The following is a 17,243-nucleotide window of genomic DNA, read 5'->3' as shown; positions in this document are numbered from 1 at the left end:
ATCGAGCGCTAATGGGAAGCCACCCACGGTGCACAGGGCAACATTCTCCGCCCAATCGCACATCCCTTGATCTATGGCGGGCAGGCCAAGGAGCTTGTTCACGGCGGTGGCGGCGGAACCGGAAACGATCTGCTTATAAGGGACCGACCTGCGCCTGGGAAACAAGTAAACGAAGGAATGAAGTAAATGCGCTTACGTTGCCCTGCAGACGAGCAAAGGAAAATATGCTTGCAGGGGACAGCGACGCTGGATCGCAGAAGGGTGGAACTGGCCATGTGGCATCGCGATTGGCGATGGGAACTGCTCGAGATGATGTAATTAATCCTTTCAACAAATTGACGGCTCTTCCTAGACGTGCTTTTAGATTACGATGTCGTTTGCTCGAGGTACTGCAGACGTTCTTTTAATAATAATATTTCTGAAGTGCAAATCGATATACTCGTAATGAGCAAACGACTATGGCAAGGTGAGGTAAAGGTAGTAGAGTAGACATTAGAAGCTCTGGCTCATACCTACACTGCGGGATAAAGGCCCAACAAGGCTGATTGTTGAAAAGAGAGTTCAGGTGACTGAACCAGAGCTGGGGTATATCCACACAAATTCTAGTGGGTATTTGTGGATCGAAACTGAAACTCCGTATAGAAGATTATGGCATAACATCTGAGTATGATAGATTTTCCAGTTTATATGGCAAAGTAAGCAGAGTAGAATAGAATATTTTGTTTTGCGGCAGCTGCTAGCAAACAGCGCGAACAGTAGATAGGGAATGACCCACTCGACCTAAATAAGTAGACACCGTGCCTCCATCATCCTCGCACGGCTGGCTAGTTGAATTCTACGAAATTAGAGCGCAGCTCTTATGCTCCCGTTCCTGCGTTGAGCGGCATCGCCTTCTCCATCGGTGGGGTAAGCGCGCGAACGAGTGCATGCCACATGAATTGGCCAAGCCCCACTACCACGTACAGCAGTTGCGAGTGTCAAACGAAAATGAAGTACGTAGAGTAGAGTAGAGTAGATCCTAGAACCTCTGGCATACACCCCCGCTGGGGGATTGACCAAGAACCGGATAGTTTTTAGAATGTAATTCTTAAAGTAAAGCCTAAATTTTTTTCTATTTGGGATGAAAGAAGTAAAAATTAAAAAAAAAACTTAAGATAAGAATAATAGAATATAATATAAGCAATGAAGAGGAGAACTTGAATAAAAAATAATAAAGAAATTTGGAAAAATAGAAAAACAAGAGTAAAAATCGATTTTATAGCCTAAATATCTGTGAACCTTTAAGAAACTCCTGCAGGGCATCAGCAATCTTCCCTTCAATATATGCAAGAGCCAAAGCCCCCAAAAGAAAGCACATTTGGTGCACTTAAGCCTAATCTAAGGAGTCGGAAGACGGTACCTAAAGCCAATTTGCGCAAGGTAGAGTATATATTACAGTGAATCAGGTAATGTTCCGCTCTCTCATGTACTCCGTAAAACGAACAATTAAGGGAAGCTGCCAGATAAGCTCTGTGTAAATAAAATTTAGGTATGGAGTCTGAAAACGTAGTCTAGCGATTGCGACTTCAATTGCTCGTGTTTGACATATTTTACTATTCTAATAATGATTCAAATGCTGAAATTCTAATGTGTTCGTTATTGATGGTGCAAAAAATTCATCTAACAACAGCTTCCTCCCTATATTCTCCCACCAATATTGAATGTGGATGCCAGTAATACTGAATAACCGGGTCATTCAAAGACGTCTTTGCTAGAGCATCTGCCATTTCATTCATAAATGACCCTTTATGTCCTGGAACCCAAACTAGCTTGATCAAATTTATATGCGGTGGGACTAACGACTTGAAAGCACTCAGAACGCGCGATTCCTCATTTGCACTGAGGAAGGAACATACCGATCGATAATCCGTCAAAATTACTGCAGAACTTATTGACGCTGCTAATTTACGGAGAGCTAGAATGATCGCCAAAAATTTTGCTACAAAGAAGGGCATAAAATCTGGAAGGCGACGAGAAAATCACCAATCTAGAGTAGGAGAGAAAATCCCAATTCCACAGTTTCCTTCACTCTGTGAAGCCTCAGTTGCCATAACTGTCTTTATTGGCATATGTACTAGGTAATCACCTAATATGGCGTTTAACAAGCGGCAAGACATTAGTTTTGCATTTTTTGCAAAAATGTCGTCAAACTGCATTTTAATAGAGTTGTTGCTATTACTGATTAAAGGCACATGTCCTTAATTTGAACGTTTAAAATTTCAAGAGGGCTCTGTATAACCAGAATTTGAGGTCTATGAGAACTCGGCCAATATACTCGAAAAAACAAATCAGGACTGGCAATAAAAACTGTTTCTGAACGTCTTACGGGGGATTCATACAGCCTTAGAAATGACTGAGGTGCTAACAACTTCAAACGGGTAGCAAGTGATCGGAGCCTAGCTTCCAGATACAACACATTGATTGCTACAAATTTAGGAAGACCTAAGCATAATCTCAAGGCTTGTCTCTCGAGGACTACAAGAGGATGAAGCTCATAAGCAGGAGCACCAGCGTATAATATTCACCCGAGTCCAAGAACTGGGCGAAGATACATGCAGTATATTGATAAAACCGTTTTTCTCCGCATACCTAACCGACTATTGCTGATCTTCCTTAACAATCCAATCGCGCGAACACCCTTTCCTGCGATGTATTCAATGTGAGCCTTCCAAGACATAGATCGGTCGTATATCACACCCAGATATTTTACATTCTCTACTTGTGGAATATTCATGACATGATAAGAAAGCAACGTGTAAATAGGGCCTTTCAATGGAAATGTTATTAGAGAGCATTTGCTGGCATTTAAATACACATGTATACCATCAAGCCGACTTTCTACAGTTTATGATTGCAATATTTGAATATTTGGAATAACTTCTGAATACCATCTGCGGAAGAAAAAAAATGCAATGTCATCAGCATACACATATGTGTGCACGTCCTCTTGTGGAACAGAACTCACGAGAATGTTAAACAATACCGGGGAAAGGACTGCCCCTTGCGGTACATCTCTTGATTGCACGTGCGTAGAAGACAATATGCTGCTTTGGAAGCAATAAAATGTTCTATTTCGTACATATTCCGCAATCCATGCCTGAATATATTTTGTAAAGTTCTGGTTGTGAGGCTGATTCATTAAAACGATGTGCTCAACACTGTTATATGCTTTTTCGATGTCGAGAGTGACTAACACCACATATTTTCTTTCACACCTAGCTAATTGAATACGACTTTCGAGATCTATATGCGCCTACCATATAGTGCATCCTGATCTAAAGTCAATATGGGACGGATTTAAGATTTATCTCTCATTATTGAAACGTATTATACGAATATTTAAAACTCTCTCGATTAATTTTACAAAATTTGAAGTTAGCGCAATGGGCCTAAAGTTCTCCAATACATACCCCTCACACTGAACAAAGTAATGGTATCACCTTAGCTATTTTTCAATCTGATGGGAGCCATGCCATTTTTACTGAGTAATCGATTACGTGTAATAAATAGTCTTGCCATTCCTTATTCGTCATTTTCAGCATGGCGGACGTGACTCTGTCATCGACCGGAGACCCTGATGGAAGGCTAGCTAAAACCTGTGATAATTCAACCCCCGAAAATTTCTGTGAAGTCGTCATTACCTAATGCAAGCAAAGGAGGCGGTGGTAGTTGCGAAGAAAAGCGCTGCTCCAACCCCTTACCAATTGCTTCCAACGCATTTTTTATTTCTTCTTGAGACAAAATAATAGATTCGGCCTTCATAGATTGCGGAATCATTTTCTTTTTACGTAGAAATCTATATAATGCGCGTTTATTGATCGATTTCAACAGATAATCAAATGTCCGAATGTCGTAATCTTCTTTCCCCTTCGAAACTGCTCGTTTAAAACACCAGCGCAGAATTGGTAATCCTTCCAATTGTGAGGGCTTTGATTGTACAACATCTTTTTCCAGGCGGCCCTTCTGCGCCTATAATCCCTCGAACAATCATCATCCCACGAAGGAGAATTAGAGTCCTGCTTAACTGAGGAGACCACAATTTCAGATTTCTCGCGAGAACTCTTTTAAACAGAACATATGCTCAAAGCTTTCGGCTTCGGGCTTCTATCTAGTAGCGACGCCAATGATGAACGCAATGAATCTTGAAATTTAGTGTAATTTATATACGTACGTGTATTAAAAACTGATGCGGCTACTGGACATAATATTTCTAAAGTAATCGTCAAGTGGTTGCTATTTGTAGCGCAATCAACCACTGACCAAGCCGAAATATGAAGGCTGGAACTTCCAAAGGTCAAATGCAACAATGAAGAAGTACGACCTCTCACATATGTTGGGCTTCCTGAATTTAAGCATGTAAAATGATTATCTAGATACCAATCCCACAAGCGGCTGCCGCACGCATCAGTTTTTACACCCCATGCAACATGATGGGCGTTGAAGTCCCCTGCTAATAAAATATTTCTTCCACAACTCGCAACTATAGTATCCAATGGCCGAGTGTCATGTACGCCTGAAGGAAAGTACGCATTTGCTATCGAAAAAGCCTGAGCAGTCGGAAGAGTTATGTTTATAACTAATATTTCACATTCTGGGGAGATCAGCTTTAACGTCAGTTTTGCTTTATGGCAAATTCTGTTAGATAGCATTGTGATTATTCCACCACCTCTCGAAGGGCGGTCTAATCTAAACTAACGATAATTCCTAAAGTAAAAATTGCCATCTGCAACCGCACATGTCATCTTGAGCCGTGCATTCGTCATCTGAGCGGCCTTCACCACATCTGCGACAGCGCACATCTCACTTGCATCCACCCGCGCTATGGCCAAATCTCCAGAAGTTTCGGCATTGCAGTGGGCGCGACGCCAGCTGATGCACTCTAAAAACTAAAGGCCAAGCTTTAATTGCAGATGGACATGATGTACCAGGAAATGTCGCGATCACTGACTCCGTGGGGTCTCGCTTATTGTCTACAACTCGATTACACCGGTAGACGGCCACCACATCTGCCACAGAAAGCTTCTCTGGAGTCTCCGCAGGGCTTAGTTGCGCATCTAGTCCGCGTACGATCCCTTTAGTGCAAGCCAGATATGGTGGATATGCGCACTCACTGGGATCGATGCAAATTATGAACACTTTAGGAGATCATTTACGCATGCCTGGTCTGGCGATCTGCACACGATTCCACCGCGATCAAACTGCCTCACGTCGGTAATGCTATGGTAGTTTGGGGTCACTGCATGGAGATGTTCATGTATCGCCTTAGGGTTATTCAACTTAATGAAGTGCCCACTCAAGGCCATCAGGGCGACGGGAACGCTGCTCGCACGACACGCGGAGAAGCAGGTCAAGCGGCAAATCATCACTGTGCAGAGAGGCCGTCCACAGGGAACGATCCTGAGCAGGAGAATTCCTAGACATCAGTGTGGACTCGAGTAGACAAAATGAAAAATACGAAACTGATCCTGCAAATAATGAAGAAAAACACCACAGTTTCTAGTCAAAGAATAAAAACTATCCGGTACTCAACCACCCAACCAGCACCGTGCACTGAAAGACGATCGCCGAAACACCAAGCTTGTTTTTGTTCTTTTTTCCCTCTTCTTTTCCACGTCCGAAGTATTGCTTGTTTGTTTGTTTACTCAAAAATATGGCACTTACCTACTCTGGGGGATGGGCCAAGACTGAATGTCGTAACTTCTCTCTGATACCTTCGTGAATGCGTAATAATAATAATAATTATATAAAAAACTAAATTAAAGAAACAAAAATGAAAAAAACATAAATAAAAAGAAATAACAGGAAATGACATACAATGTATTAAAAATTGTGAAATTCTGAGCAGACCAGATAGCCGTATTTCTATGACCCGAACAAGTTGGAATTGATTAAAATTTAGACTGTTAGATTACAATACATTTTTAATTCCTCTAAGGATATTTAGTAAAGTAGAGATTAAAATAGGACACGTTTTCTAGCTTCAATAAAATCACACACCGCATCGAATACATCGCTGCGGCAATATCCCAAAACTATGTGCCGGAGGAATTGGGCAACCAAAGAAGAAGACGTGCATCTAATCAGCGATGCCTCGTCATAATCAGGTGCCTCGTCGCTACCCTTCAAAAGTTAGGATTACAAGTCAATGTTCCGCAAATTTTATCATTTGGTGGCATTACATTTGGTTATAGCCACAGGGAGGTCCACTCTGCAGTGTTTGATTACATACAGGAAACCAAAAGAGTACCATGCTAGTTTATATTGGCTTATTTTCAGTACTAATTCCAACCGTTGTTACATCCGTCAAACATCACACCTGATAGACTGACTGTGTGCTCTGCAGAATTTTCAAGTATTAGCTATGTTTTTTTTATGTATTTTAGTAAAAAATTACAACGTGTATCTTTAGCCTCAAGTATTTACCTCAGAATCCTGCCGCCCGGTTCTTGGCCCATCCCCCTTTGTGGGTAAGCGCCACTAGTAAGAGGTCATCATCATCATCATCATCTTAGGCGCCCGTACCTGCGTTTAGCGGCGTCGCCGTCGCCGTGCCGACGAAACACATCGAGAGCCTCTGAAACAAGTACCAAGCCATGCACCAGGCAATGAAAACGATCAAATATGATTCAATGGCGCAAATAAAATAGGTCTTTTTTTACTTGTTTGAAGAAGATAATGTTCAATAAAAACGTGTCTTTCAAAAATTGGTCAATCATTTTATCGTTCAGCACTTTTAACAAAGTTGGAGGCAAACTTTCAGTGTCGTGAAAACGCGCCAAGCGTTTCAATCGACTAATTTCCAAGAGGAAAACACTCAGCACTAAAGAAAACACCCAAGCGTCTGAACGCGCATGCTTGCTCTAGAAATCTTTGAAACGTTTTCAAGTCCGACGAACTAAGAACAAAGAGCGCGAAAAGGTCAAATACAGCCCTCATTGTGCACCGCGTTCCATGTATACCGATCGGACGCGGCGTCACGTGAAGAGAGAGAGGGAGTACAACTTTATTAAGAGTCCAGTGCAGACGCAGAGGTTGCCCCGCGCCACCCGGCTACTCCCACGTTGGGACCGGCAGGTCTAGCCTAACGGCCCTGTCGCGGGCGCACTGGACGGCCAGGATTTGGTCCTGTAGGTTTGGGCTGCGCAAAAGCGCATCCCACTCGGCCTTGCTGTAAGTCGGGCCGAGCGACCCGCACTTCCAAAGCATATGAGCTAATGTAGCGGCCTGCCCGCAAGCGGTGCAGGCACCAGCGGTATCTTCTTTTATTTGTTTGTCGTTCCACTGAGTGTAAAAATGCACGCGTGCAACGAAAGTATCAAATTTTTACTAATGAAATTTTCTAGAGATACGGGCTGCGTAAACTCATTTTCAAGCGTTTAATGCCTGCACCAAATATTCTTTTGAATAATTGGTACAGTGGCCTCCGAGATGAGATACTACCAAGCGCCTTTAAACGGCACTAGGGCGGAGGTAATCGCCGAGGCCACATGTTGTGTTTTGATATTGGCATTATGCCGCAATTGAACGCTACGGTTGTGCAATCAGCCCGCTAGTTAACATAGCGATGTTTTAATAGCGGAGCTGTTTAAGCGTGACGTTAGGCCGTGGAGAGGGAACAAAAAGTATAATCATCATGATCGGCCTCTACCTTCTAGCGCGTTGCTCGGCTGGCGCGCTGTCTTCGTCCTCTTCATCATTTTAAGACCTTGGTAATTTAGGTTATGTAAGGTTATATATTTTTAAGGCCATACTTATTAAGAAAACACCAATTAAGCTCTTGTTAATTAAGATTCCGCAAATCAAGGTCTGGCTAATTAAGACCTTGATAATTATTACAAAGTCGTACATATACGTGCGTTTCTTGTTATCACTTTTGCTGTATTCGGTTTTCACCCACAAAGACTGTCAGCAACGCTCAGCGCAAACCGCGCCTCATTGTTCGAGAAGCTTCCCGATTATTGTAGATTGTTTTGTTAAGATTGCGCGCAAGACGCGAACACTCGAGCTTATTCTATAGTTTGCGTGGCAACCAGCGATAACGCTGGAATATTCGACGGCACATGTATAAATGCGGACGCGCCTCACCGCTTGTCAGATTATCGACGGTCGATGCTCTGTTCGCCGCTATCAGTGTATTGCTGCAGTTTGACTTTCAGTTTCCCGGCCACAAGTTCGGCCAAATAGACAGTTTCATCTCGGATGTGCAAACTGCTGTCTTCGTCGACGTCACGACCACGTGACATCTGGTGGAGTTGCTGCTTCTTCCATGATCCGGACGCCCCCGCGAAGCGCTGACCCAAGCCCAAGTCGCGAGGAGGACGACGGCAAAAAAAGCCCGGATCGTCGAACAAGCCGCAGGCAGAAGGGACTGCAGCCAGAGTACGGGCTCCTTCCCGAAAAAACCAGGCAGCCCCTGGTCCCAACACCCACCGCAGCAACGATGACCGACCCCGTGCAGCCTGCGCGGATACTTCGGCAGCCTAAGGAGCCGCCAACCTTCCGTGGGTCGTCATTCGAAGACCCGGAAACCTGGCTCGAGACTTTCGAAATGGTCTCAGCATTCAACAACTGGGACTCCGACGACAAGCTGCGCCACGTTTACTTTTACCTTGAAGACGCAGCAAGGACCTGGTTCGAGAATCGGGAGTCCACTCTTCGAACTTGGGACGCCTTTCGCAGCGCTTTCCTGGAGACGTTTGCAAGCGTCTTCCGAAAGGAAAGGGCCGCAGCCTTGCTAGAGACACGGGTCCAACTTCCAAATTAAAGCGTTGCCGTATTTGCAGAGGAAATGACCCGACTGTTCCGCCACGCTGACCCATCCATGCCCGAGGACAAGAAAGTCCGCTTGCTCATGCGAGGGGTAAAGCAAGAGCTCTTCGCCGGGCTGATGCGGAACCCACCTTAAACAGTCCAAGAATTCGTCTCAGAGGCGACGACGATTGAGAAGACGCTGGAAATGCGCAACCGCCAGTATAATCGCCGATCGATTCAAGACAGCCCAGCTGTTCATGCCGTCGGCTCCGACCACCTGCGCGAAACGATCCTAGCGATCGTACGCGAAGAACTGCGCAAGCTGTTACCCTCACCACAGCCTGAAGTTGCCTCGATCGCTGGCGTCGTCCGAGAGGAAATCCAGCAGTCTCTGGGCACCCCCGAGCCAGCGCAGCCGCAGCTGCAAGCAGTGAGCTATGCTGCTGCAGCCAGACGCAACGCCCCCCCTCCTCGCCCACGTCAAGACGCCGCACCGCACCAGCAGTTCCGCCGCCAGGCACCACCGCCGCCGCCACCGACGTCATACCGCCCGCCAGACGGCCAGCGATACACGCCGAGGAAGACCGACGTTTGGCGCGCCCCCGACCACTGCCAACTCTGCTACCACTGCGGGGAGGCTGGTCACACGTACCGCCGCTGCCAGTACCGACAGATGGGAGTGCGTGGGTTCGCCATCGTCGCGCCGCGTCCACAGCGAGGGGAAAGACCACGCGACGTCGCCGACTACCTCGCGGGAACGCAATGGACGCCCCGACAACCTTCCCGTTCGCCGTCGCCAGGCCGCTACGTCTCCTCCCAACGCCGACCATACACTGCCCCAAACCGGGGCCGGTCGCCTAGCAACCGATGGAGGTGCGGTTGCTGTACGACGAAATGCCGAAGATCCTCCGCGGCCGCCGACGACGACAACGCGACAAGACCTGCAGAACACGACGCGAAGCAGACGACGAACTGCCGACGAAACCTCGCGGACCGAAGAAGACCTGACGATGCAGCATGGAAGCAACGCAACAAATCGACGCAGCCGTGATCCGACGCCGCGACCTATCCGCAATGCACGGCGACGGACTAGGGACTTCGTCGTTCTCATCGACGGCCACAATGTCACCGCTCTCGTCGACACTGGGGCCGACTATTCCGTCGTCAGTGGGCCATTCGCCACCAAGCTGAAGAAAGTAAAGACCGCTTGGAGTGGACACGAAATCCGGACAGCTGGATGCCATCTGATAACGCTGATTGGTGTCTGCACGGCGAGAGTCACCATCAATAACCGGAATTATCCTGCGAGCTTTGTAATCATACATAACTGCTCCAGGGATGTGATACTTGGATTGGACTTCCTAAGTGACCACGGCGCCGTCATCGACCTGAGGTCTGAGTCGATAACACTAACCTCAGACAAAGCACTCCCACCCCATGCGACACCAGGGAACCATGCATTGAATGTGATAGAAGAACAGGTGACTGTCCCGCCGCGCTCCAGCGTCATTATTTTCGTCGGCGCCGAAAATCCTGCGAACCTTGAAGGCGTAATTGAGGGCGATGAGCACCTACTCCTGAACCGTCAAATTTGCGTCGCGCGAGGTATAGCCGAGCTGCGTGACGGTAAAGCAAAAGTAGTGCTGAGAAACTTCAGTCACGAATATAGGCACCTCAACATTGGTACGACGGTCGCCTACATCGACGAATGTGTGGCCGCCAGGAATGCTTTCGCCCTCTTCGATGCTGCCGAACCTGCTTCGACGAATCGAGGTTCCGAACCAGATTTCGATGTCAACCCGAGCTTTCCGAAGGTCAAGCAAGACCAGCTAAAAGCCCTGCTCCTACAATTCAAAGACTGCTTCTCGTCGTCGTCAAGAATTCTACAGACCCCAGTCGCGAAACATCGCATCATAACAGAAGAAAGCGCCCGACCAATCCATCAGAGCCCGCACCGAGTTTCGACACGAGAACGCGAGGCCGTAGAAACAGGTCGACGAAATGCTACGCGACGACATCATCCAGCCGTCCAAGAGTCCATAGGCGTCACCTGTGGTGTTAGTGAGGAAGAAGGACGGGACCCTACGTTTCTGCGTCGATTATCGTCGCCTGAACAAAATCACTAAGAAGGACGCCTACCCTCTCCCACGTATAGACGACGCCCTAGATCGACTCCACAACGTGAAGTACTTTTCTTCCATGGACCTCAAGACCTGCTACTGGCAGATCGAAGTCGACGAGAGAGACCGAGAAAAGACTGCCTTCATAACACCGGACGGCCTGTTCGAGTTCAAGGTCATGCCCTTCGGTTTTTGCTCGGCACCTGCGACTTTCCGACGAGTCATGGGTACAGTATTAGAAGGCTTGAAGTGGCAAACTTGCCTTGTTTACTTGGACGATGTCGTTCTGCTTTCCTCGAATTTCGACGAACACCTCCAGCGACTTGAATCCGTACTTCAAGCAATCAAGAACTCTGGGCTCACCCTGAACCCAGAAAAGTGCCGCTTCGCGTACGAGGAGCTCTTGTTTTTGGGTCACGTGATCAGCAAGACTGGAGTGCGCCCAGACCCACAGAAAACAGCTGCCATCGCCACTTTCCCGCCACCCACCGACAAGAAGGCCATGCGCCGATTTCTCGGCTTGTGCGCCTATTACAGACGCTTTGTCAAAGACTTTTACCGGATCGCCGAGCCACTAACGTAGCTCACGAAGACCGACGTCGAATTCAGGTGGCAAACAGCGGAAGTCGAAGCATTTTATGAACTGAAACGACGCCTGCAGACGCCTCCGATACTCGCGCACTACGACGAATACGCCGATACGGAGATTCACACCGATGGAGGCAGCGTAGGACTCGGCACCGTCCTTGTGCAGCGGACGGACGGACGGACTGGAAAGGGTTATCAGTTATGCTAGCCGGTCGCTGTCTAAGGCAAAGGCCAACTATTCCACAACAGAAAAGGATTGCCTCGCCATCATCTGGGCTACGTCAAAGTTTCGCCACTACCTCTATGGCAGGCCCTTCAAAGTTGTGAGGGACCATCACGCCTTGTGTTGGCTAGCTAACTTGAAAGACCCTTCAGGTCGCCTTGCACGGTGGAGCCTACGACTTCAAGACTTCGACATTACCGTCGTGTACAAGTCCGGAAGGAAACACTCCGACGCCGACTGCTTGTCTCGTGCCCCCGTCGACCCACCACCACCCGACGATCAGGATGGTGACAGCGTCTTGGGAGCCATAAGTGCCGACGACTTCGCCGAAAGACAGCGAGCCGACCCGGAACTGCAGGATCTAGTGGAATACCTAGAGGGCAGGAGCATCGTTGTCCCAAAAGTATTCAGGCGAGTATTGGCATCATTTTCCTCGAAAAACAACGTCCTCGTAAAGAAGAACTTCTCTCCGACCCGAGCCAGCTACCTTATCGTCGTACCTTCATGACTGCGACCAGAAATTCTGCATGCCCTGCTCGACGACCCGACGGCTCGACACCTCGGACTTTCGCGCACGCTCGCACGAGTACAGGAAAAGTACTACTGGCCACGCGTCGTCGCCGGACGGAGCCCGGCGACGACGCTAGACGCCATGCTACCGAACGTCACCGACGAAGAAAACCTCGACGCCGCCGCTTACTTACAACGCGGCGAAGAAGCACGACAGCTCGCGCGCGTACGGATTAGGAACCAGCAGACGACTGACAGCCGCCTCTACAACCTTTGACGACGCCACATGGAATACCAACCCGGTGACCGTGTATGGCTATGGACGCCAACACGACGACGGGGACTTAGTGAGAAGCTGCTTCGACGATACTTCGGACCGTACAGGCTACTTCGACGCCTCGGCGCACTCGACTACGAGGTTGTCCCTGACGGCATTTCGAACTCTCAGCCGCGCCGTGCGCGACCTGAAGTCGTCCATGTCGTGCGCCTCAAGCCATATTAGGCGCGTTAGTCAATCTGAGGACTGTACTTTTGCTTTATTATTGTACTATCTTGCTTGTGCTTATTGTTTATTGTACTTTATTGCTTTATTGTTGTTATTTAATGTTGCATGCATTGGCCACCCCCACACCTCCCGTGTTCTGTTTTAAGCATCGGGACGATGCTTTTTCAGAGGGGGACATTGCCACGTGCGTTTCTTATTGTCACTTTTGCTGTATTTGGTTTTCGCCCACAAAGACTGTCAGCAACGCTCAGCGTAAACCGCGCCTCATTGTTCGAGAAGCTTCCCGATTATTGTAGATCGTTTTGTTAAGAATGCGCGCAAGATGCGAACACTCAAGCTTATTCAAGAGTTTGCGTGGCACCCAGCGATAACGCTGGAATATTCGACGGTACATGTATAAATGCCTACGCGCTTCAGCGCTTGTCAGTTGATCGATGGTCGACGCTCTGTTTGCCGCTATCAGTGTATTGCTGCAGTTTGACTTTCAGTTTCCCGGCTACAAGTCCGGCCAAATAAACAGTTTTATCTCTGTCGTGCTGACTGCTTCGTCGACGTCACGACCACGTGACAATATTTAGTTGCATCTGAGAGGTGCCAGGTGTCTGCCTTGGGTTATGTCGTCGCACTGCCAACGCATCCACAATTGTTTAGTGCAAAAAACCTTAGCCCCCACCGCATGAAGCGCTTGATTCACACGGGCACTATAGTACGACAGTCACGAGTTGAACTGGGACCTTCTCAGAATCAACGAGTTTGAAGCCGAGCTCGCTTGTCAAGTAGTTTCATTGACAGGCGCCGACGGCAAGGCTCGGGTCCTCCCACCGTCTTTGCTCGTGCCGAGGCGCAGTTCTCACGCCACAACGCCAGCGAGCGGCACGATTCAGCTATGAGCTGCGACGGAACTTCATCATATTCGACGTATTATTCCGTTTAGGTGATACAAGCTGCACTAGAGTGCTGCGTGTGCACCCTTGTTGCCTTCGAGAGTGGAAATTTCCGTGCTCCAGGTGCAACGGAATAACTTGCCCGAAATAGAATGACCACCCACGAACACGCCTGTGGAAGGCGTGACGTTCAGTTGGAACAGAGATAGTGCGACAATCACACTGACCTTGCTGCACTTCTGAAATGTCGAAACGTTGACTGAGTGGCGGTGCTGATGCGTTCACACACGCTGTTTCATTGAAAAGCGCCGCAAATGCCGCACATGCATTTGTGACGACATGCGCGTACTTGTAGCTGTCTTAGGGGCCAAGCACCTTAAGGCCGAGCCTTGTACCTCCCGCGTCTAGCGTAGCTCTGGTTTACACGGAGTCCGATAGCAGTAGCAGCGCTCGTTCTCGGCGCGTGCTCTGGTTTGAATGGAGACCGCTACGGGCGCTGCGGTAGCAGCGCTCTCTCGCGGCGCGTGTTCTGGTTTGCGTTGAGACCGCCAGGGGTGCGTTATGCTCTCAGATGCATTTGATAGACCTCATCTTCACTTCAAGAATTTCATTCAAGAACCTCTGGCTCTTCATGTCACTGATCACAAGGAGGTCCTAATGAAGGGGAAACGAAGTCCGCACCTCAACACCATATACGCCTTATGACATCAATAAAACAACATTTTGTATACTGTACACACGTGTTTGTCACGCATTTGCATCATCGAGTGGGCAATGTACGGGAGATTCACGGTTACCCGAACGATCCCCGGTGCTTCGCCCACTCCTCATCATTCACTTCGTGGATATGCGTGAATTATTTCTTTCTCAAGGTTATTTTCGTACGATCCGCGCTGTCTTCCTGTCATGACCGCTGCAGTGCGAGCTCAGAGCAAACTCGTGTTCTCGAGAAGCTCGGACCATTCAGCATAGCACCCCAGATCATTGTGCAAAGGCACTCTACTCGATTACAACGCAAGAAAAAAAACTAAGCTCCTCCCAAGGCAACCGCTGCCCCATCCTAAAGGCTCATTCAAACCAGCGACTAGCACTGGTCACGCGACCAAGTTAGTCGAGAAGCGACTGATCGCAAATGGCCGTTTTGTTCGAAAAGCGACTGCTTTAACTCAGTCGCCCTCTCCTCATTTTTTTAGTTGCATGACTGCAGTCGCAGTCGCCTGAACTAATTAGACGCGCAGGAACCGGACGTCAGCTTATTTGCGATGAAATAGCAGTGCGGGAAATCTCTTTTTAGCGCGGCGGATTAGCAAATGGGAACGTCGGTCGTCTTAAGTCGCTTATTAGTCGCCAGTCGCACATATTCGCGGGGCCGCTGCTAGTGGCCGTTGTGAATAATCCTTTAAAGAATCTGCATAGATGATGTGTTTAGAAAAATGTTTGACAATTTAGAGTGCTATACTCTATTATCGAAGAGCGGTAAGCTGTGTCTTATGTGGACTGTCGTCTGCAGTGATCAGGATATAATACATCATGGAGCAGGTAGCGCAAGAAAATATTTATGTTCGTGGCTTGTATCCACGTATTTTCTTGCGCTACCTTCTCTATGATGCATTCTTACAAACTGGCCCAGATTGCCGTTCTCCTAAGGATATAATATTTTTGCGACGTTAACTGGATTTACCTGCCTGATTGCTTGTTTTACCACATATATACACGTTTCATTGCTGGTTCAGGACCTAACACTTTAACAACCCAGGCAGAGTCTTGTCAGACATTGTGAGATCAGTGTTCAGCCAAAAGAAATGTTGTAACGGGCTGAATAGGACGACGGAGACGACAGGAAAGAATACGACGTCGACATACTCCGCGAGCTGGGCGCCGTCTTGTCAGCCGACGAATTTATTGTAGGTTTGGCCAAAAATTTTCTCCCCGTAACATCTTTGGTGGAAAGTCTGGGTATTCCAGTCATGGGATGAATTCATGCCTAAGATGGCTGCCAGGGCATATCAGTACCGGCCATACGGCGTAGCGGTTACCCACCCATCATCGTTGAAGGTCGTGGACTTCCTGGAGGCGTCATTCCTTCTGGTCATGTAGCGACTGTTGTGGTGGCGGGCGGTCCATCTATAGAGGGCCGTTGTATCTATTGAATGGGAAAGTAGGCAATATGATGGCCCGCAATAGTCCCTGTGTGCCTCCAAGCCGGGGACCACAACCACCATGGTTACTTGTATCATCCCCTCAGCTCTTGCTTGGTGGTGGGGACCTTCACCAAGCTCAGCCATCAAGAACATGTTCTCGTCATCTATCTAAGATTGGGAGCCTCCTGGCCCTATATCTCCACCACTACCAATGCCACCTCGGCCTCCTTAACCAGTACTACCACATTTACCTCTTTCCCTGCAATCTAGTGCAATATGACTGGTGCCACCACAACATGCACGGATGACACTGTTGGTGATGTTGGGCTGGTCAGGACACTGTCATGCCTTGTGTCCAGGCGCCCCACAATAGGGGCATCGAACATAATAAAAAGTTGAGCGTGTTGGTGTTGGTTTATGGTGAAAAGGAGCGCGAATAAGATGGCGCTCATGAAAAGATTGGCACAGGACGACGCGCACAGGACTGTGCGTCGTGCTGTGTCCAGTTTTTCTTGTGTCCATTGTTATTCGTGCCCCCTTTTCATCACGAACATCGAGGTCCATTAAAATGACCATTCTCACGCGGGGTACCATTCAGTGACGCCAGCTCTCGGAGCTGCATCCGTCGGAGACGATTTTGATCTTGTGGAGCTTCAATACTCTGCCGGATTGTTTCTTGGATCCTGTCCACATCTTTCCGAACACTTTCTTGACTCGAAGCTGTGGCATAGGCATGCAGGGGTTCATTTTCTCCAGGCAGTGCCTGGGCATCCTTGCGCCCAACCTTGCCTTCCTTCGCCGAGCCTATGCCTCGAATGATGATCTTGGCACCAAACTCATTTTCAAAGAACTTCAGCGTGCTGCCTCGTGGGCCAGTCAATAAGCCTGCAAAGTTTATGTCTGGATGCTCTTCCTGCGGAATCATTACTTTCTCATGTAGACGAACCAGTGGTGGCTTGTAATCTGAAGGTGGCTTGTACTCTGGATTGATGGTGAACATTTCCCGAATGTGTACATGCCGCTCATCTTCCAATTTTTTTTTCGCACTAGATACCCGCGCGTGTTGAACCTTTATACAGCACTGTAGTATATTGCCTGTGGAGATGGTGACACAGATAGTCCCGCTTCTGTTTTATAACCAAATTTGTAGGGAGCACAGTGGGCATTCCAAGACTGAACACATTCTCTCTCCTCACAGCGCCAGCGGCTTCTCCGCTTTCGACGACATTCTCCAGTGTTGACCTCTAAAGAATCTTTGGAACTCATGAAGCTCACGCTCGTATTGCTATTTGCATCCTTACTAGCCCTGGATGACAGCATTGAGAGTAAAGGCGGTGCTTCAGTCATTGCAGGCAATGCTAGTTCCCGGACTTTGTGCCAGTCTCGATCTTTGTCGCGATCACGGTCCTTGTGCCGTTCCACGGTCCTCGTCTCGATCGCGATCCTTGTCCCTGTCGCAGTCTTTACCTCTTCGGTCGCGAC

General features: G+C 48.2%; 1 pseudogene; it reads right to left on the bottom strand.

Moving 5' to 3' along the window:
* The window catches only part of LOC119375237 (splicing factor 1-like), a 50,007-nt pseudogene extending 33,212 nt beyond the window's left edge, over nt 1-16,795 (bottom strand).
* Between the last annotated feature and the right edge of the window lie 448 nt (nt 16,796-17,243).

Source organism: Rhipicephalus sanguineus, chromosome 11 (genome assembly GCF_013339695.2).
Source record: "Rhipicephalus sanguineus isolate Rsan-2018 chromosome 11, BIME_Rsan_1.4, whole genome shotgun sequence".
Lineage (NCBI taxonomy): Eukaryota > Metazoa > Arthropoda > Arachnida > Ixodida > Ixodidae > Rhipicephalus > Rhipicephalus sanguineus.
This window is presented reverse-complemented; position numbering and strand designations above follow the sequence as displayed.